Source organism: Periplaneta americana, chromosome 4, assembly GCF_040183065.1.
Source record: "Periplaneta americana isolate PAMFEO1 chromosome 4, P.americana_PAMFEO1_priV1, whole genome shotgun sequence".
NCBI lineage: Eukaryota > Metazoa > Arthropoda > Insecta > Blattodea > Blattidae > Periplaneta > Periplaneta americana.
The window spans coordinates 30,831,085-30,853,844 of record NC_091120.1 but is presented as its reverse complement, the minus strand read 5'-3'; the positions used below and the strand labels follow the sequence as shown (position 1 = coordinate 30,853,844).

The following is a 22,760-nucleotide window of genomic DNA, read 5'->3' as shown; positions in this document are numbered from 1 at the left end:
GTTAGAATCTGGTCAACCTGATCGTTTGAAAAAGGTGGTAATTGCAATTCTGGGGGAACTGCATTAGCCAAAAGATTCTTAATTTTTACGTAAGTTATTACCTGCGGCTGAATGATTCCTTGTCTTCCATTTACTACCATTGTTATTAGCAATGTGTAATACTCAAAGCAATCATGATATCCTAATTCTATATGTTTAATTATCAAATTAATTTTGGTTATCACGTCATTTTCATGTAACGTTTCTTTCCATTTCTCTCCCCATGCATTAGTAACTGTCTCAAAATTCTTTATTATTTCTTTCTCATTTAACGTTACTTCCGTGACTGTTTCGTTGATACTGATCAAACTAGACTTCAGTATTGTTAATTGATCTGAGCTTAATTGTAAAAACTTTAATTGTTCCGCCTGCATTTGATCCATTTTACTTTTATAGGTTTCAATTTCAGCTTCTGTTGCGGTTCCAAACAAAATACGAAATGTTTCTCCTACAAAACCTAACATTGATCTTTTGCGTCTCTGCTGGTTAGGACCAATAATTTCATCTAGAGTGACTTTTAATTGTTGGACACCAAACTTTCTTGATCTTATGTCAGTCAACCCTTGCTCACAATCGGTTTTATGAAACCATGTAAAATCCTTTATGGCTTTACATTCTTGTTCTAATCTTGTAATGCCCTTTTGCAATGTGTCATACAAATGTTGCACAGATTTTAAATCTACGTACGTGATTACGTCCCAAGAGTATGGCGTAAACCACACATCATTTACATGATTAAAATATAAACCTGTTTGTCCTGAAATTTCGTCATTCTGTATTCTAATACCTTCACTTACTCCTATGTATCCTAGAATCATTGCTATATAGAGAGTCATCAGCATGATGCTCTGCAACAAACAAAACAACATTGTCTTATTCTTTACTATTGTTACTCTGTTAATATGTACTATAGACCTCTTACGACCTGTTCCACCTATTTTACACAGTTCCACGTTTACTCCTTGTAAACCCCTTACTTCATATGGTCCCATTATCTTATTCTTTACATATTTTTACTCTGTTAATATTCACTATAGACCTCTTACGACCTGTTCCACCTATTTTACACAGTTCCACGTTTACTCCTTGTAAACCCATTACTTCATATGGTCCCATTATCTCATTCTTTGCATATTTTTACTCTGTTAATATGCACTATAGATCTCTTACGACCTGTTCCACCTATTTTACACAGTTCTACGTTTACTCCTTGTAAACCCATTACTTCGTATGGTCCCTCCCACAAAGGATCCAATTTTTTCCTGTTTTCTTTCCTAACGTAGACCTTCATGCCTACTGTTATCTTTATTTCCTTTTGTTTCCCATTGAATTCTTGAACTCTATGTTCCTTACTCTGGATTAATAACTCTCTGGCTTCTTGCCATGTTATTCTCATTCTCTGTTTAAACGTTGCAACAAAATCATCATAGTTATACAGAATCCCTGCCTTTTTCTGTAACTTCCCTGGGATATTTGCTATCCTTCCGTACATTACTTCATAGGGGGTATATTTCGTACTACTATGGGGCGTAGTATTGTAAGTAAATACTGCGAATGGCAACCACTTGTCCCATTCATCCTGTTTCTTAGTACAATAACATCTTAAATATTCGACCAACACCTTGTGAGCTCTTTCGAGACTTCCATTTGACTCAGGGTGATATGCACTGGTATGAATTTTATCAATTTTAAGAAGTTTACATATTTCATGAAATACCTTACTCATGAACTGGCTTCCTTGGTCTGTTAAAATTACATGACATATTCCAAATTGTAAAATTATATTATTTACAAAGGCTTGAGTTACAGATTCTACTGTCATGTCTATCATAGGTACTGCTATAATATATTTACTTAACATGTCCTGACATGTTAATATATATTTATTACCGTCCAGTGATTGTGTTAAAGGACCCACAATATCTAGTGCTATTTTATCCCAAACGTTTTCTGGAGTGTCTGTTATTTGCATTGGTGCCTTAGGAATAACCTGTTGTGTTTTATTTACTTGACATGTTTTACAGTTTCTAATATAGTTAGTAATGTCTTTTAACATATCAGGCCAACTACAATATAACTTAATTCGTTCATAAGTCCTTTGCACTCCTTGATGACCACCAATAGGACATTCGTGAAGTTCTTTCATTATTCTGTATTTTCTGTCCTCATCCATTTCCAAAGCTTTCCTTTCTACATCTACATTGAAAGTTAGTCTACTCAAACAATCGGCATTCACATTTCTCTTTCCTGCTTTGTGAATGACTTCAAAGTCATATTCCTCTAACAAAAGCCTCCATCGTAATATTCTTGAACCTGGATCTTTTACGTTCATCATCCATTTTAAGGGCTGATGATCAGTTACTAATGTAAATTTAGTCCCTAACAAATATGGTCGAAAATGTTTACAAGCCCATATTATGGCTAATAACTCTTTATCTGTTGTGCTATAATTTAATTCTGCTCCATTCAAGGTCCTAGATGCATAAGCTATCGGTTTATCTTTTCCAATTATTCCTTGACTTAAGATAGCTCCTATTGCCACGTTACTAGCATCCGTAGTTAATACAAATGGTTTTGTAAAATCAGGAAATTGAAGAACGGGAGCTTCCGATAGTGCTCGTTTCAGTCTTTGAAAACTCTTCTCTTCTTCTTCAGACCATTGCCATGATTTACCTTTCTTTAACAGATCATTTAAAGATTTGGAAATTTTACTAAAATTCACTATAAATTTTCGATAATACCCAGCTAGTCCTAAAAACGACTTTACATCTTTAGCATTCTTGGGTGTAGGGAATTCTTGAATTACTTTTACTTTATCATTATCAGGGCTAATCCCTTCCTTGGTTATAATATGTCCCAAATATTTTAATTCTTCTTTCAGAAATTCGCATTTGTCTGGCTCTATCTGAACTTGATACTGTCGGAATAGGTCAAACACAGATCGCAATCGTGTATGATGTTCCTCTAATGTTTCTCCAGCTATTATTAAATCATCTACATAAACAAAACAACGTGTCCCTATCATATGTGAGAGAATAGTATTCATGAAGCGTTGGAATGTGGCTGGAGCCGATTTTAATCCAAACGGCATTCTCTTAAATTCAAAGTGTCCGCTAGTTGTACTAAATGCTGTTTTGCACTGATCTTCCTTTGCTAAAGGAATTTGCCAATATCCACTGGCACAGTCTAAGGCAGAAAAGTATCGTGCCCTTCCTAATTTATCTAAAATATCTTGAATATTTGGCAGTGGGAAACTATCCCCTATCGTCTCGTTATTTAATTGTCTAAAGTCAACACAGATACGCCATTTTCTTTTCCCCGACGCATCTATTTTCTTCGGTACTACTAACAGTGGAAAATTCCATGGACTTTGACTTGGTTTGATTATGTCCTGTTCTAACATAATTTCTACTTGTTTTTGTACTTCATCCTGATGGGCTTTTGGTAACCTATAATTCTTTAATGTCAGAGGTTTATGCGGATTAATATGAGGAGTTGGAATAGTATGTGCCAAACCTTTTACTTCGGTTAGTCTATCTCCTGGCAATCTGAATATATCATTATATTCTTGACATAAAGATAATAGTTCCTCTTTCCCTTCTTTCACGTGTGCTAGTCTGATAGTTTGCTGTAAATGTTTTAGTCGGTCGCTTCCATATAGCGGTTTAAGATGAGTATTGCACAATAATTTCTCTAGTACTGGGACTTCCGTTATGGTTTCTTCACTTTCTGACAAGTTAATTACAGAGACCATAAATGTATTATCCGTGCAAGATACTATACCTTCCGCGACATACACTCTGTCATTAAGTTGTTGTTTAGGACAATATCTGTCTCCTATTTCTTGGGTAGGAAATGCGATAATAGTTTCACTCATTTTAGGTATTAAGTATGTTTGTGGAATTCTTTCATTATTGGATTGCCTTATCCAATCTCTACCTAATATCATATGAATGTTTGAATTTGGTAATTTTGGTATAACATATAATTTTGTCTTAACTCCCGCTATTTCCATATCAACCCATCCTTTTATTTTCATAGTTTTACCCGTAATCCCCTTCACTTCCATGGGTTCAACATTAATTGAAATATGTGAATGTACTTTGTCAGCTAGTATGAATGAAAGACCAGAGCCTGTATCAATTAATGCAGTGCACATCCCCTTTATGTCCTTATTTTCTAACTTTATTAGAAATTCGTGCTGTTGTTGACAGTCTTGCGTAGTACAACAACACAGCCTCGACTGCTCAGGTGTGTCGACATCTAGTTTCCCTGACTTGAGTTACTTCCCCTGGAAGATCCTCGGTTTCCTCGTAGACCACCCCTATTTGATCTACAATCCCTTGTATTGTGCCCTATGCGTTTGCAATAGTCACATACTGGTGTGGAACATTCCCTCGCGAAATGTCCTATCTTATTGCATTTATAACACCCCTTTGTGTCCACCATGTGAACATTTTCTCTTTTAATCCTATTTCCTTGAACGTTCTGTGGGAAACGTTTCTGTACGGCATTCATGCCCTTATCCTGTATTTTTACGTTAGACCTACGGTCACAATCCTCAATGACTGCTCTATCTATTACCTCTTTCAATGACATTTTCTCCGATACCATTTTAACTGCTTCTCTTACTGCATCATGCAAAATTCCATTTATGAATACATTTCTACCTAGTTTAATAATAATATTCTGTCCTCCTTGTTTCTCTGCATTACTCCACTCTGTTGTAAAACGGGCAGTACTATCAATTGTGGCTTGAATCAACTGTTCCACTCTAGCCCCCCATTGAGTTATGCTTTCATTGGGTTTTTGTTTCACTTGACACAATTGAGTAGTATAGTAAGCAAAAGTTCTTTGAACAGAAAAATGAGTTTCAAGTTTCTCTTTTATTTCAGCCCAAGACGTTATAGTGGATGGACGAATGTTCAAAGTACGTTTAGCATTACCAGTGATTTTGGCCAAAATGTATTTTACTAAAATAGGTTTTTGATCAACATGAACAAGTGATTCTGCTGCCTCTACATTGTCAATAAATTCAGTTAAGGTAGAAGGTTCGCCTGAGAAACCTTTCTCAAATAATTTAGCTGCTGCAGTAATAGAGAATTCATTTGTTACTTGACGTTGTCTTAACAAAGTTGCTATTTGTTCTTCTAGAAGTGCTATGCGTTCTTCATTTTCAGGTATCAAATTATTTGGTTCTGCCATTGTTGTAGATCTAACGGGCCCTTTGTATTCTGTGAAATATACTATAATCTTAGGAAGATATATGAAGGATTGACGACGTTCCTCGGAACTAGTAGACAAAACTCACCCAGTAACTAGTGACTGTTGAACGAAGGCGCGCTCCCATCGAACGTGGATCCTCGGACTTCGGTTGTCAGGGCAGTCGTCCAGTGAGGCTGCTACGCGGGTCGCCAACGGCTGGAAGTGCCGGAAACCTTGATGAGTGACGGGCACCCCGAAGAGGAAGAGCTGAAGCAGGAACAACCGGCTCGCAGCTAGGGCTGTTGTAACTTCTTCGTCGTGGAACAACCAGTATCGATGAAAACAGCAAAGTGTTGAAAAGAATATCCTCTACGATGAATTAGTTGTTAATATGTCGATCATCATCACACCGTCGCTGCCACCAAGATGGTTTATGTGGTGTAGTCACATAAACTGTAAATGTTAGGGTTCGTTCGGAACCTAAGTCCCGAAATGATGACTCGAAGAAATTGTAGAGTATATTTATTATAATATATACAAAATACAAATACTGAGCTCAACTGTAGAGCTCCCAGTAGCAAAAGGCCCCTCTGGTAATGAATTCCATGCTTATATTATCCGAGGAAATGAAAAACTCCACCCTATGAGGTCATCGGCAGCCAATTAGATTCAGAACCATATGGTCATTACCTCCCCATGAGGTCATTAGCATCCAATTAGGGGTAGATGTATTTTTAACCATGAGGTCATCAATAGCCAATAGTAGGCATGTATGGATAACATCTTTTAAGTTTATCACATGAGTGCTGTTTACTCTGACCATCTTACTAGTGATGAGAGAGTTAATGTTATTGTGGCCCTCTGCGCGTGATTTAAGATTGTTTATACACGTGCACTACAGACTACTCATGCGGGCGACTTCATTTCCTCGTGATATTGATACAACTAGACTCAGCTTGTTCCATGAACATAATACAGATTAATAATATATAATATTAATTCTAAATACAATATTAATTCGATAGATAGGTAATCATATCTGGTTATGCCTCTATATATGACACTTCCCGAGAATCCCATTTCTGCCACCTCTGTTCTTCATTCGAGCGTGCTGTTTTTGTCACCGTCCAAAATTCATAGGCCTACATAGTAGAGTCTTTCACAACCGGTTACGAAAAATATAAATTATACATTGCTATTGAACGCCTGGCGCTGTAATCATTATACAAGGTTCTTCCGTCTCGCAGAGTGTCTCAGTATTCGGTTTAACGAATATTCGAGTTGTTATTCTATGTGGGTGGACGGCAAAGGCAGACCGCATTGAGCCATGCACGAGTTCCAAGAGCCCTTACAGGGACGAGATTATCATCATGCAGGCCTGCCATTTAATTGATAATTCTTCCTCTCACTACATTCAGTCATCTATCGATCCATCCATTCATCTACTCATTGATTCATTGATTGCTTCATTCATCCATTAGTTGATTCATCCAGGTATTACATTTAGGTATCGTCAAGAGCAACAACATGCATTGTGAAAGCACAAGCATTAGAGCTTGAGAGTACTTTTCTTTTTGTTAATTGCACTCTATCTTCTAAAAAATGATTAATGAAATAATAATGAAGCTGTTTAGAGTAATTAAGAGGCATTATATATTAACAACAACTGTTTCAGAGATATGCATTTTGAAGTTAAAGCATAAACGTTGCACTAGAATGTACGTACTTATTTGCTCTTCTATTTAGTAAGTAATTGTAATTTATTCTAGTCTTGCATTTTACACTCCAGATTTCATATTATGCATTATACTTATTTACTTCGTTGTTACTGGTGTCCATTTATTTATGTATTACGAAAATAGTGTATAAAAGTGTCCAATCAGTTGTAGGCCTATGTCAAGCAAACACATTTTTTAATAAGACAAAGTAAATTTCCTTCAATTGTTACTCCGTTTGTGTACTCTGTAAATGTCAGTTTCATGTATGATGAAGTGCGCCTGGTGTTCTGTGTGGCCTGTAAAACATTAGGGTTGAAATTCGAATATTCTGTCGGATGCTTGCTTGACCTTTATCGGATGTTCTCTGACCGGTCGAATCTAAACCGGTTGTAACTACTATTCTGCAGCTCTCTATTACGGAAGTATCCATATTGTCATCACTTTACAGAACTTTCAAAGTATTTTCTTCTCGGTATGGAATACTGCCATTAAATATAAGAAACAACGGGGCAATTGACTCACCACTCATCTTAGGTTTCCCTAAGGCATGAAGGCAAACGTTATTATGCGTAACATTCAAACAACTACATCTCCACACCCATTGAAAATTGAACGCATGTTTACAGGATTTTTTTTACCCAATGGTCCAAACTACGACACTGTAAAATATTTACCGTTCCTCTTAAATCAGCCTATGTACGCACATACATAATCTGTACGCAAATTAAAAATTATCTGTCCGATATATCAAATATGAATTCGAGATTGACATGTCAAACACATACCGTGTTCCATTTGTCGTAGAAGAGGCGTTAATCTGAAGGAAGGAAGGAAGGAAGGAATTGAGTAATGCAAAAGTTGAATCTCTGTGTCAAGTGGTATTAGGTCATTCTTAATTTCTGGCACAATTAATGTAAATCCATTGTAGCCTAAATCTTATTACCGCATGTGTAATAAAAATTCGGAGTTATATCTCGAAAATTGTTGAAGTCAGTTACGTTTCATACAGTATATATTTTCTTATGCAGTATATTGAAAGCCGTTTCTTAAATTTTTAGTATTTCTTTTTTGACAAAGGAGTTGTGTACTGTCAGCTGTAGAGAATATGAAATGACTTGAAAAGGCAACTCCAGACGCATTTTAAGTGTCGCTGCCAGACGAAGACTACGCGTTATGAATACACGTCGGAAGTCGTGTAACACATTATCCAGGGTCCAAGTCATCTGTGTGATGTGCGTAACTCTACTTCTCATCCAGATTTACGATCTTATAATGTGATATTAAACCTAACACAGAATCTACAGCAGTCTGTGTACGTACATGTAGCAATATTTAAGCTGTTAAATTGCAATTGTCCACACCTGTGGAGTAACGGTTAGCGCGTCTGGCCGCGAAACCAGGTGACCCGGGTTCGATTCCCGGTTGAGGCAAGTTACCTGGTTGAGGTTTTTTCCGGGGTTTTCCTTCAACCCAATAAATGCTGGACAACTTTCGGTGCTGGACCCCGGACTCATTTCACCGGCATTATCACCATCTCATTCAGACTCTAAATAACCTAAGATGTTGATAAAGCGTCGTAAAATAACCTACTAAAATATATAAAAAAAATTGTAATTTCAGTTGAACGTTTCATCCAGATATTTCAACAGAGAAGAGAGTGAATAGAACGGTCGAAAAGGCATATCAAAACTCACGGCATTTCCCTGATAGTTAAATACGAGGAGCACATTCGAAATTTTGCGATTTTTACATTGTAAGCAAAGATTTAGTTCAGCAGAACTGTAAGAGTGCATGTTTTACCTTAGGAGGCTGTTATATACAGTATACCTGTACGCAGAAGTAATTTAAAATGAATGTCATAACACTGTTAATACTTACCACTTGCTTTGTACTCGTACTCATTCAAAAAGTTTTTAATTCACAGCAGTGAATAAAGCCATTGTTTCGGTTGCCAAGACAATGAAAGAAAGACCAGTTTATATACCAGACATGGGTAAATTAATGTAATACCTTCCTTCCACCCTTCATATAAAATGCACACCAATGTCTTATCTATTAAAGAGGGTAACATAGCGAAGTCAATACTTCACATTTGTTGAATCAATTAGCTAATTTTCACGAACACGTTAAAGTAAGCTTGAGTGCACATTGCATGTTTAACTTCGTGCGTGTCTTAAACACAACTTAAATTAGTAGGTTTTGGTATAGGTCACGGTGTTTTTTTTATCGAAAATAAATTTAAGAAAAGTTTCGTGCTAATGTAATAAGACGTAAAATATTCTAAAAATGTATTCTTTGATACTATTGGCTCGGATGTGCGAACGAGAACACAACATGTGCATTATGTAAATTCGTTTTGCATTATCTAAAATTACACCTGACATAAGTTGTACGGGTAAAAACCCACGAGCCATTCACGCTTCAGCAGATCAATGTTGCATCAAACACTTGTGACTTGGACAACACGCGTGTTGTGCCGATAGGGAAAGTCTTGCATAGCGAGCCAAAGAGCGACCTTGAGTAGCTACGAAAGCTGGTAAATCCCTGAAAACTTAATCACTACTTAGCACCTCTAAGTTAACAAAATCAACATCACCTACATGCTCGCCAGCTCACGCTGGGACCTCCAACGCTGCACAGTGAATAATTTAAGGCAGTACAATGGAACTTGTATGTCAACTCGGAAATCATAATGCAAAATGAGGCAGAAACCATATTACATAGGAAAATTATCTGTTTTCTTTTTTCTGTTTTGGGATGAAGACAATTTTTACATTATTGACAAAGTCAGTAAGCAAAATTGGCGAAATTGGAGTGATACCAATTATTCCAGTTGGATATATCCATTCAAAATGCACGGGACAGGAAAATTGATGGTTTGGTGTGGCATATGAGGAGCAACAGTCGTAGGGACTTTTTTATTCCCTGAGCACCCTGAGTGAACAAGATAATTATCGCGACATGTATCACTCCATTACGGTCACCAATTTCATTCGTGATTAGACGAACAGTTTCCAGGAAGGTGGATAGGTCGTTGAGGTGCTATTAAATGGCCATCACGGCCGCCAGATCTAACACCCCTTGATTTTTACACGTAAAGGTTATCGTGTTCGCTGAGAAAATTAACAGCATGGACTACCTCAAAGAAGAAAATACAGAAGCTGTGTCACATATCATCCTCATCTGAGTAACACAAGTTTTATTTATTTATTTATTTATTTATTTATTTATTTATTTATTTATTCTGGTAGAGTTAAGACCATAAGGCCTTCTCTTCCACTGGGATGGGATAGAATGTTTTATTTTCGCTGGCAGAGTTAATGCCGTAAGGTCTTCTCTTCCACTCAACCAGCCTTAGTCGAATTGAGGCATGCATTCAAGCAGATGGTTCGCATATTGAACATGCGTAGGCCTATACTGTAACTATTCCTATGTAATCCGACTTCTACCTTACAGTTTAGAAACTCCCCTAACATACAATAACCAACATTCAACAGCCAACACGTAATACTCTGAAGCAGACTTGATACTCAGAATGGTCTGTTGTATTAACCTTTAAATTTACAAAGCTTCATTTCTCACAATAGTTTATTAAACCTTGTCGGACCGTAAAGAAAACAACTATCGCAATGTCCATATTTTATATGTTGATTAATTTTAATTTAATTTCTTCCTGTAACCACTACAGGTTGCCGTCGACAAAGAGCACCATGATACAATAGAGTAAAAGCCTTGAGGCTTAGTGATAAATTGTTGTTAGAGTGAAAAAGAAAGAATTTGAATTATATTGAAACACATGATGTTAAACGAAGTAACGTCAAGGAGATGCGAATTAGTCATGGTCCATATGTATGATGCCTGAAAATAGCTATTGAGCCTTTGAGTGCTGCAATTGTTAGATCTCTTAAAATACTATAGTATGTGAAATTTTAATTTTCCTACCAATTTTTTTCTATTCTATTAAAATTATAGCATATCGCTTGTTAACCTGTTGATTATATTATTCATTTCAAATGTATTTTAACTTGTAGTGTTTTTAATTTTGTGTTTTTTATTATATTTACCTTATGCAAAATTTAAAGTGAAAGTTAAACATATTTTAACTGATCAAACTTTTTATTCAGTAAAAGAATTCTTAAATCACAAGTTATGATATATGCAATACTACTTGATTATATTATTCATTTTAAATGTATTTTAACTTGTAGTGTTTTTAATTTTATTGTGTTTTTTATTTATTATGTAATTGACGTGTACATCCATGTATAGAATAATCAATTAATCAATCCTATAGGATACTTTGTCAATTTAAGGGTTAAGTAACTTACTATGGTTTTTTCAAAAGTAAGTCATAATATCAAATATGTTCATAAAACCATGGAATGATAATATAATTGTTACGAAACACAATGTAGTTGTGAAACAACCACAAAGTGATGAAATAACTAAAATGTTTGTCCTATCATGATTGCCATGATTATGTACCAGTTTTTATCGTGTTATTAGTACAGCCATTATGGATGTAAGGAGAAAAGTGTAGTGCGTTTAAGAGAGGCTAAAGAACTGAGAGTAGCATGTATAATATAACGATAACAACCCTCCAGTATGAAACCCCGGATTTTATTTGTGCATTCGGTAGCTTGGGAAACTAGTCTGTAAATGCATTCGTCTGGCTGTGGTAGTTACTGTGCTGCCTTATGGCACGATTTTTGTTGTACGTAACTAACATTTCAGTTTATATCGTTGCTCGGCTCATAACGATAATGTCCGTTGCTTACGAGATTAAGCTGCAATAATAATTTATTATTGAAGTTATTGAAGTGTGACTTCAATGATAAGTCACGTATAACCCGATATGAAATCAATTCTTTCCCATGCACATTGCATTTGTGTTGTGTAATATCTTGTAGACTTGGTATTTTATGTCATAAGTAAATATAATATTGTACTGCCGCTGTGCCCTCTTATAGACAGATAAATAAATCTATACTAATAATAAATCTGTAGCCAAAATTTTTCTGGTAATTCTCGATTTTCCAAAAATAATTGATGTTAACATGTATAATTAACCATCCTGAAACCGAAAATCACTTTTTTTTAATTTTTGTTTCTATGTCTGTCTGTCTGTCTGTCTGTCTGGATGTTTGTTACCTTTTTACGCGATAATGGCTGAACCGATTTATATGAAAATTGGAATATAAATTAAGTTCGTTGTAACTTAGATTTTAGGCTACATGGCATTCAAAATACTCTGTTTAAAAGGGGGGGAGGTTATAAGGGGGCCTGAATTAAATAAATCGAAATATCTCGCTTATTATTGATTTTCATGAAAAATATTTCATAACAAAAGTTTCTTTAAAAATAATTTCCGATAAGTTGAAATATGGGAGATTCCTCAGAGCTCAACATGACCTCCATTGCGCACCCTGCACAACTCATAACGGTGATGCAATTCAGCCCATGTCCGTTGTAACATAAGAGGGGTGATTTTTTGAAAAGCTTGAGTAATTTTTACTCTCAGATCATCAATGTTGCTGGGTTTCTGTGAATAGACAATGTCTTTAACAAAACTCAACACGAAGAAGTCAGGAGGGGTTAGATCTGGGGACTTTGGGGGCCAAGCCAAGAGATAGCTGCTTCTCGTACTGGGTTTCGCCTGGTTTTTTAACAAAGAACCTGTTTCTACAAAGTTCGATACCACAACATTATGGAATCGTATTTAGGTACATTACGCACTCCATACTCACATCGAAATTCCCTTTGAACTCTAACACTCCAAAATTTAGCATACCAAAGAACACACTGTGCCCGCTGTTGATTTGTAGTAGCTATTTTAATCATCTACGATTTTCATTTTGTCCTTTCAGATTATGCATTGTTGATTGTCATATATGGAAACTCCTATCTTTTGATCATATAACCAGCAAGAATGTTTTCCTACTATCATAATAGCTTTAAATAATAAATTAATATTATCCATACCCAAACGGATCAGACTGTATGTTCTAGGAAAAATATATCTGCAAAAAAATGTCTGATATAATATATGTTCTAAGAAAAATATATCTGCAAACAAATGTCTGATATATATATATATATATATATATATATATATATATATATATATATATATATATATATATATATATATATATATATTCTAGGAAAAATATATCTGCATTTTGAGTCTGTACACTTCTTTTAAAAGTGCGATAAAAATAACTCTTACTGAAACGTACGGTTTTTTTCTCTCTATCTTTATGAAAGAAAGAGGAGGGGCACTTCTACATAATCACGTTCAATCCTTGTTACGTAATGGAAGATCTCTCATTTGTATTATTTTGTATGTGACAATACAATCTTCCGTACATCAGCTGACGGACGACTCACGCACGCATTGTGTAGGTCCTGAAGCCCGTGACGTTAATGGGTTTTCATACAGGGTCGCCTGCTTAAGTGGGTGTTGTCTGTGTGATTGACCGCCTTTGGCCGTGATGCTCCCACTAGAGATGCCCCTGACCTTCTTCAGACTCTTCGTGAATGCTTGTGGCTGGGAGGATCTCGCCTTGGAATCATGCGGCTCTTTAGTTTCGTAATAGAAACCGGAAAGATGACTCCGTGGCCTCTCACAATGGTCGGTTGAAGCTTTGGTTTAACATTCTTGTGGTTTGAACTTCTTTTATTACTTCTATTCAACTAGGCATTTGTAAATCCCGCTGGGATGGTTTGCCAATAGGGCATTAATCATATTACCTATTGACATTCCCAGTAAACCTTGTGATAATTCCACATAACTCAGATTTATCGATAACATGGGTATTATGCAATTGAAAACACTTGCGCAAGGCATTTATTCGTAATAAATGTCATAACCCGAGATCCGGATTTTAAAGTTCGAACGTAATATATCCGTATGTTGTTAATGCGAAATTTTAGTTACCTTTTAACGTTTTACATTTGGATTAAACAAAATGTAAGAATGTGATGGGATCTATAAAAGTGGCGGGGATTTATAGAATCTCTATAATTGCGTGAAACTGTTCATGCTTTCAAGTGGGGGTTATTGTGACATTTAGATTTTTGAGGAATTGGTTCTCTACATGGATTACGAACATGATTGAGTGTGAAATAAGTTTAATGCAATTTATGTGTTGTATTTACAATGGGGTTACTGCCGTTTTCTCTGAATTGGTTTATTGGAGACGTTAGTATGGATCTGTTATAATATACATGAAAATGATTTAAACGCAAAAAAACACATTAGAGTAGTAGATTGTGGTGCCTGAATGGCATATTTAGCAGTAGGTAGAAGCACTTGTTATACCGTACACATTCGGTTTTCCTTTTTTAATTTTTATTTTAAAAAATGCGACAAAGGAGCCAAAGAAAGAAGGAAAAAAAAATGCAAAAAGATGCTAACATTGGCAAAAGGTGCAACGAAAACATAGGAGTGTTTATTTCATATTTTCTTCGCAAGACAAACTTGAGCATTTCATTATGATAGTAATGGTTGGCCGATAAACAGGAATAATTATGAATATATGTATATTATATGAGGGCCGTCTATTTGCTTATCAAAGTACCGGTACACTATAGTATTAATTACTATAATACATTTTTGTTAAGTGATTAACGTTTTCGGCATTAAGATGCCATCTTCAGATCCATAGTTACATACATACATAGTACATTCCTGTATATTACTTGTTGTTCTATGTATTTTGCATGTTCCTGTGTATGTAACTATGGATCTGAAGATGGCATCTTAATGCCGAAAACGTTAATCACTTAATAATAATGTACTATAGTAATTAACACTATATTGTACTTTGATAAGCAAATATACGGCCCTCATATACTATACATATAGTCATAAGCTTGGGCATTTCAAGTAACGTCAGAACCGTGGCTAACGAGAAAGAAGACTTCGGCACGAATCGTAGTCACGTGATTATTATGGTCTAGTCATGGCCATATAAATATACATGTTCAAAGTTAAAAAAAAAAAAAAAACAAAGGAATTGCTGTATTAAATTCATGTTAAACGTGTATTTATATATAAACTCGTTCAATGTTGGCCATGTTATGACTAAGAATGTGACGTCGCGCCGTAGCCTTCTTTCTCGTTAGCCACGCGTCAGAACAGTGTGAAGTAACTCACTGCCCTTGCCAAGCAAATGACGTCATATTTTCAAATTTCCGTAACGGTTTGTTTATTTGACACTCGAGCAAAAACTTTTCACGTTAAAACGTAATTTGGATGCAGCATTTATGCAATCCCCATTCAGCATTTAAAAAATAAAATATGCTGGCTCTCCATATCACTGTTTGTGTGTGCGCGCTAGTGTACGGGTTGCGCAGACAAAAGCCCACTTTTGTAAACCATTCAGTTGGATCTGTTACACGTATCAGATGGCGGCGGACGAATTACGGAGATAGAGAGATGTAAATGACCCTACAGGCTGCATTACAGTATCGACACAGGGAAGTCCTTAATAGCCCAGTCAATAGATAACACTGATTGCTCCCGAATACTAACAGGTCATGCCCAGGCAGTCCCCGCCCGGCATGATTATTCCAACGAGAAATACAGCCACTGAAAGTCCCTCATCGATACCAGGAATGCCCATGACCCTGCTAGCAAGTACTCCCATCTGGTGTCCCATTTTGGACTAGAAGCTCAATCGAAAACTTATACTAAAAAGAAATTGGCGGTCGTCATCAGCAGAACTCGTACGTTTACTCTCGAAACACTAAAATATGTAGAATGAAATGGAGAGAGTTGACGTACGGTATTTTGAGGAAAATCGTTACACAATATAAGTTCAAAAACGAAACAAGGACATCGTATAAGAATTGAATATACAGGGTGAACCGTAAATAATGTCATTAATTTCAAGGAGTTTTCCTTTGAAATACTTCAAACAAGAAAGTTTAGTACAGTTTTACTTGTTTTTGCTTCCTTTTTGAGACCAGATTATTTTATATAAATATTTCATAGCGTATTTTGGAAAAGCTACTGAATTAATTCCAATATGCTCAGTCGATTGAAGAGAGCAGTGTATTATAATAATAATAAATAATTGAACACATTTTATTTTTGTATTTTAATTGTGCAGAAATTTGATCTTAACGAATGTATCTTTTCGTTCTGATAAGGAATTTTAAAATGTTACATGTGTTCGGATCAAATTTCTACATATTTAAAGGAAAAAACTAAAATTATTTCAATAATTTATTATCATAGTACACTGCCCTCTTAAATTGACTGAGCATATTGGGAATTAAATCAATGGCTTTCCCAAAACACGTTATGAAATGTTTCATATAAAACAAATTTTTATCTCGAGAAGGAAGCGAAAACGAGCAAAAGTGTATTAAACTTCTTTTGTTTGAAATATCTTAAAGACTAATCTTCTGAAATTTATGACATCACTTACGGTTCACTCTGTATAGCCGATACAAGAGTACATTGGTGAATTGAAACAGAAATGAAGAGAACATCTCAGCAAAATGAATCGAAGAAGAAACCCTAAAGATGCATCTACACGGTTCAACTTTTCTTTCAACTTTACGCATTCGAGCAATGCATGCAAGATTGATATTTAATATTAATTGTCGACCTGGTTGGCGTACTTGGTATAGCGCTGACCTATGCCCGCGGTTGCGGGTCCGATCGGTCGATGGCATTTAAGTGTGTTTAAATGCGACAAGCTATGTCAATAGATTTACTGGCACGTAAAAGAATTCCTGCGGAACAAAATTCCGGCACACCGGCGACGCTGATATAACCTCTGCAGTTGCGAGCGTCGTTAAATAAAATATAACATTTTGTAATATTAATTAATATATTATACGCAGTAAAGAAGATGTTCAAGACGGTGCACCATGTAGACACAAAATCTTCATGCATCTCAATAATTGAACGCGCGTTTTAAACTTGATTCTTTCAATATTCTTCCCAGATTGCATGCGTACGCGCGTGGAAAATTGAACCGTGTAGATGCAGCTTAAGGATATTCTGCAGTACCTGCCTAGAGGAATAAGATCTACGTATAAAACGACATGCGGCTAATAAATGGAATGACTCTAATTTACCGCATTGTCCACACCTGTGAAGTAACGGTTAGCGCGCCTGACCCCGAAACCAGGGTTCGAATCCCGGTCGGTGCAAGTTACCTGGTTGTGGTTTTTTCCGGGAGTTTTCCTCATCCCAATATGAGCAAATGTTGGGTAACTATCGGTGCTGGACGCCGGACTCATTTCATCGGCGTTATCGCCTTCATTTCATTCAGATGCTAAATAACCTGAGATGTTGATACAGCGTCGTAAAATAACCCACTAAAAATTACCGCATTGTTTAACATGGATGGAAGATGATCATGATGGTGGTGGTGGTGATTCCAAATAGTTGTCTTATATCAATCTTGAAATATCTGGATCTTTTCGTTTGTGCTTGCTTCTAAATACATGCAGGTTTGTTTTCACCAAACAGCCGTACATCCATACTTTACGTGACAGTTGCATGGGACTGAGAATGCTTCTTTTTCCCTTATCCATTACAATGTCTGGAAATAATGAGGCTTATATGTGCATCAACTTCGTGATTGTCACTTAGTGAGATGACCCAGTTATTTACACTGCAACTAATTGCGTTTATTGGAACTTATTCATGCTCTCTCCTTTCTCTCGTTATCAAACGAACATACGTAAATTACAGCATATTATCTGTTTTACTTCTTTCATTTGGTGGGGACTAATTACTGAACGCCTTTCTTACTGTGTAGGCCTACCTCATATTTCAAATCAGAAGTTCGTTTGCTACGTCCAAAATAAAAATATTCTTTCTCGTTAACGAAGAAGCATTTCAGAACCAATTTCGTCTTCGCCTGTCTGATTGAAGTTCAAAATTGGTTGTGACAAGTAAAATGTTGTTTGTGCTGATTAACAAATTCTGCCTTTTGATATAAATATACTTTTTATTGATGTTCAAGTTAGTTACTCCTACGGTTAGCGATGCGAGTTAAGTTTCAATTTATACAATTAATAAATATAACGAACCTCTTTTATCACGTATTTGTAACTTTCAAATTATAATCACTGAAACCAAACTAGAATACGTCCTGTTTTGAACTCACTGATGTCTGACATTTTAGGGTTTTTTAAAAATAAAATATGCCTTAATTGCTTAATTACTTAAATGTGGATAGCGTATGAGTGATAATTTCACTACTGTTTGTTTTAGCGCATACCATACAATAGGCTAAATAAAGTTTTAATTGTTAGGCTCGATGCAGACTAGCGTCATAAAGACGCGCGTTCAATTATTTGGTTAACGCTGCGTCCTTGTCGAGTTCGTAGGCTACCAGCGTGCCTTACTTACTTACAAATGGCTTTTAAGGAACCCGAAGGTTCATTGCCGCCCTCACATAAGCCCGCCATCGGTCCCTATCCTGTGCAAGATTAATCCAGTCTCTATCATCATACCCCACCTCCCTCAAATCCATTTTAATATTATCCTCCCATCTACGTCTCGGCTTCCCTAAAGGTCTTTTTCCCTCCGCCCTCCCAACTAACACTCTGTATGCATTTCTGGATTCGCCCATACGTGCTACATGCCCTGCCCATCTCAAACGTCTGGATTTAATGTTCCTAATTATGTCAGGTGAAGAATACAATGCGTGCAGTTCTGTGTTGTGTAACTTTCTCCATCCTCCTTTAACTTCATCCCGCTTAGCCCCAAATATTTTCCTAAGCACCTTATTATCAAACACCCTTAACCTATGTTCCTCTCTCAGAGTGAGAGTCCAAGTTTCACAACCGTACAGAAGAACCGGTAATATAACTGTTTTATAAATTATAACTTTCAGGTTTTTGGACAGCAGACTGGATGATAAGAGCTTCTCAACCGAATAATAACACGCATTTCCCACATTTATTCTGCGTTTAATTTCCTCCCGAGTGTCATTTATATTTGTTACTGTTGCTCCAAGATATTTGAATTTTTCCACCTCTTCGAAGGATAAATCTCCAATTTTTATATTTCCATTTCGTACAATATTCTGGTCACGAGACATAATCATATACTTTGTCTTTTCGGGATTTACTTCCAAACCGATCGCTTTACTTGCTTCAAGTAAAATTTCCGTGTTTTCCCTAATCGTTTGTGTATTTTCTCCTAACATATTCACGTCATCTGCATAGACAAGAAGCTGATGTAACCCGTTCAATTCCAAACCCTGCCTGTTATCCTGAACTTTCCTAATGGCATATTCTAGAGCGAAGTTAAAAAGTAAAGGTGATAGTGCATCTCCCTGCTTTAGCCCGCAGTGAATTGGAAAAGCATCAGATAGAAACTGACCTGTACGGACTCTGCTGTATGTTTCACTGAGACACATTTTAATTAATCGAACTAGTTTCTTGGGAATACCAAATTCAATAAGAATATCATATAATACTTCCCTCTTAACCGAGTCATACGCCTTTTTGAAATCTATGAATAACTGATATACTCCCATTTTTTCTCCATTATCTGTCGAATACAAAAAATCTGATCAGCGTGCCTTACTTGCGGTAATTTAGCTCTTCGTAATATCGTCGTTGTTCCTGCAATAACTCCTATGTGCAAAATATGAAATTTTTCAGTAGGAAAAAGAAACACATTTATTCATCCTATGGCAGCCGTACATAGGAGAGCGAATTCTTACATTTTCGAAACAAAGAAATGTAATTACATATAAAAGACTATTTTTAGTGGAATTCGTGCTAGTAGTCGCTGAAACGCCACTTTGAAGAACCTAGTAAAATGAAGTGGTGTTGAAAATAAAATGATTACAGATAAGTTACGATGGGGAATAGTTCTTTTCATTATTTCATAAGTATTATAATTTACTTTTTGATGATTTTGTCTCGTTGACAATGTCATGCTCCTCCACCACAACGTACAAATTTACAGGGCAAGGAATATTCTAACTTCATGCGAAAATACGGCTTCCTAAGCGTAGTTCTGGATCCTAGCTCATCGTTTCCTGCTTCGGCTTGAAACAAAGTCTTACACAGGGTGTTTTCAAATAATAGTCAAGTGGAAAATAGTATTTCAAAGCATTTCTGTAGAGAGTCAAAATTCATGCGTTTACTTAATAAAATTACAAACCATTTTCCAAATTTGAAATATTTTAAAATTGAAGCTTTTTAAAAAATAAATTTGTAAAATTATCCATGAAATATGAAGAGTCCACTGCAAGAATGATGGATGTCACTTTCTTGTCGAAAATGAACCAAGACTCTCAATGCATAGCTTAAGACATATAGAATGTACATATAGAGTTATATGGCATTAACACTAATAGTCATTGTCCAGTAATGGTCGGAAAATCACAGTTAAGCTTTGAGCGCTAAGCATTTCAAACTTTCATTTGCTTCTCCTGCAAAATGTATTCCAAATGACATCATTCTTGCAGTGGACTCTTCATATAATATTAACATATGTATTTTTTTACCTTTTATTTCTGTCGACTATATACGTGTTTTTATTGAATATCACTGGCTTCTGTCGGATTGTCAATTTTATATTAAATGCGTATTTTTCTCTCTTTTTCTCTTTCTTCTTTATTCTTGCTCCTGTGTTGTATTTATTGGTTTGAATTAAGTTACTTACTGTATTTAGTAAACTGTCCTTGTAAATTTTATGTTATATTATTGACTAAGACCACACCGTATACGAACCTGGCTCTTACGGTAGTGGCTAGAAACATTTTTGTTTTATAAATGTAATTTGTACTCACTTGCTAGCAGTTAAATAAATAAATAAATACTTGTTAGGGAATACTTTCTTTAGAATCCAATTGGAGAAAGTTTTTGGAATTAAAAAAATACACTATTATTTTTAAAAATGTTCGTTTATTCCATCATATGATTTTTTTATTGAGGTAGATGACTTTTTGAATGACCCTCGTACGTGTACTAAGACTCATTTTAGTGTACTGTAGGCGATTTTGAATGCCGAAAGGACTTTCTTATTAGTCTTATTTTGAGTAATGGTCTGTATAGGCACGAGATGTATCGTTTTTACTGCATTGCATGTTTGCTGCATTCGGTGAACCTCCGCTTTAACTAATAATGCACATACGTGACTTACATGTTACACTTAAAAAAAAACTAACATTGAATGTAAATTAGTTTTTTTTTTTAAGATAATAGTAATTTCGTCACTGGAAATAGTGAACTAAATTATTTCCCCCTGGAGTTGCTTGGTTTGTTACTGTTGCGAAGGTTGCGTTGTTTAATATGTCCCGTGTCCATTTTCTTCAGAAACAACAAATCACCCCGGGAGTTTGCACGCCTTCGCGTTACATCATACGCTCCTGCCTGTCGCATGCCTCGTTCTTGATATAGTCTGTTTCGGCTTTAAATAATTGCCATCATTTTTATTCCAGCTGTATCCGACAATAACTTTCTCCAGATTGTCCACGTCTTGCACCCACCCACTGGACCGTACGGACCGGCCTCACGCATGCCACGACTTGATCTACTTTATTTAGCATCACTCCACTAACAAAGAGAACGAAAAATAGCAGCACAGGGCGTTAGAGAACTCCGCAATCACGCACCTGTTCAGACAGTCACCTTGCTCTTTACGCTTGTGTTCATGCAGATGTTTGAGTTTCAGAAGGTGTATTTTTGTTACACTTATGTTATTGTATTATTTTGCAATCTGTGGAACTAGGCCGTCTGTTTACAGTCGTGTGCGTTCTGCAGCGTGAATGTAGCTAGTTTACGTTTTGGAATGTCAAATTTGTACTTAGTCATTACCTTATTACATGAATTAACCAAGTATTGGAATACTTCATGAACTCCTGTTACTTACTCCAGATACTGATAAAATGGTTGAGTACACTCGGGAGGAAATTAAACGCAGAATAAATATGGGAAATGCCTGTTATTATTCGGTTGAGAAGCTTTTGTCATCTGGTTTGCTGTCAAAAAAATCTGAAAGTTAGAATTTATAAAACAACTATATTACCGGTTGTTCTGTATGGTTGTGAAACGGACTATCACTTTGAGAGAGGAACAGAGATTAAGAATTGAATAATTTCAAGGAAAAATGGTTTCGGTGCCGGGTATCGATCCCGGGACCCTTCGCTTAGCGCGCGAACGCTCTACCGACTGAGCTACCCCAGGAACTAAACACGACACCGTCACAATTTTTCCTTTTTATATCCATACAACTCAAATGCGCTGAAAGACGCCAGAACTCAACTATGAGTGCACACAATACTGTGTGACTTAATTTGTGGCTTTCTGTTAACGTACCTCCAGTAACGAATGTATTATACAAATCTGGCTTTCAGGTAGTTGTGACGGTGTCCTGTATAGTTCCTGGGGTAGCTCAGTCGGTAGAGCGTTCGCGCGCTAAGCGAAGGGTCCCGGGATCGATACCCGGCTCCGGAACAATTTTTCCTTGAAATTATTCAAACCTGCTTTACAGGGAGCCACTACCTGAAAGCCAGATTTGTATAGAGATTAAGGATGTTTGAGAATAAGGTTCTTAGGAAAATATTTGGGGCTAAGAGGGATGAAGTTACAGGAGAATGGAGAAAGTTACACAACGTAGAACTGCACGCATTGTATTCTTCACCTGACATAATTAGGAACATTAAATCCAGACGTTTGAGATGGGCAGGGCATGTAGCACGTATGGATGAAACCAGAAATGCATACAGAATATTGGTTGGAAGACCTGAGGGAAAAAGACCTTTGGAGAGGCCGAGATGGGAGGATAATATTAAAATGGATTTG

The 22,760-nt window shown here is 36.2% G+C and overlaps 1 protein-coding gene and 1 non-coding gene across 3 annotated transcripts in view; both read left to right on the top strand.

Annotated features, from left to right (window-relative positions):
- Window positions 1–22,760, top strand: part of Naa15-16 (N-alpha-acetyltransferase 15/16) — a 288,951-nt gene that overhangs the window by 129,657 nt on the left and 136,534 nt on the right. The gene's annotated exons all lie outside the window — the stretch shown is intronic.
- TRNAS-GCU (transfer RNA serine (anticodon GCU)) lies at window positions 22,339–22,412 on the top strand. Its single transcript has one exon. It is a non-coding gene; the product is annotated as a tRNA-Ser (tRNA).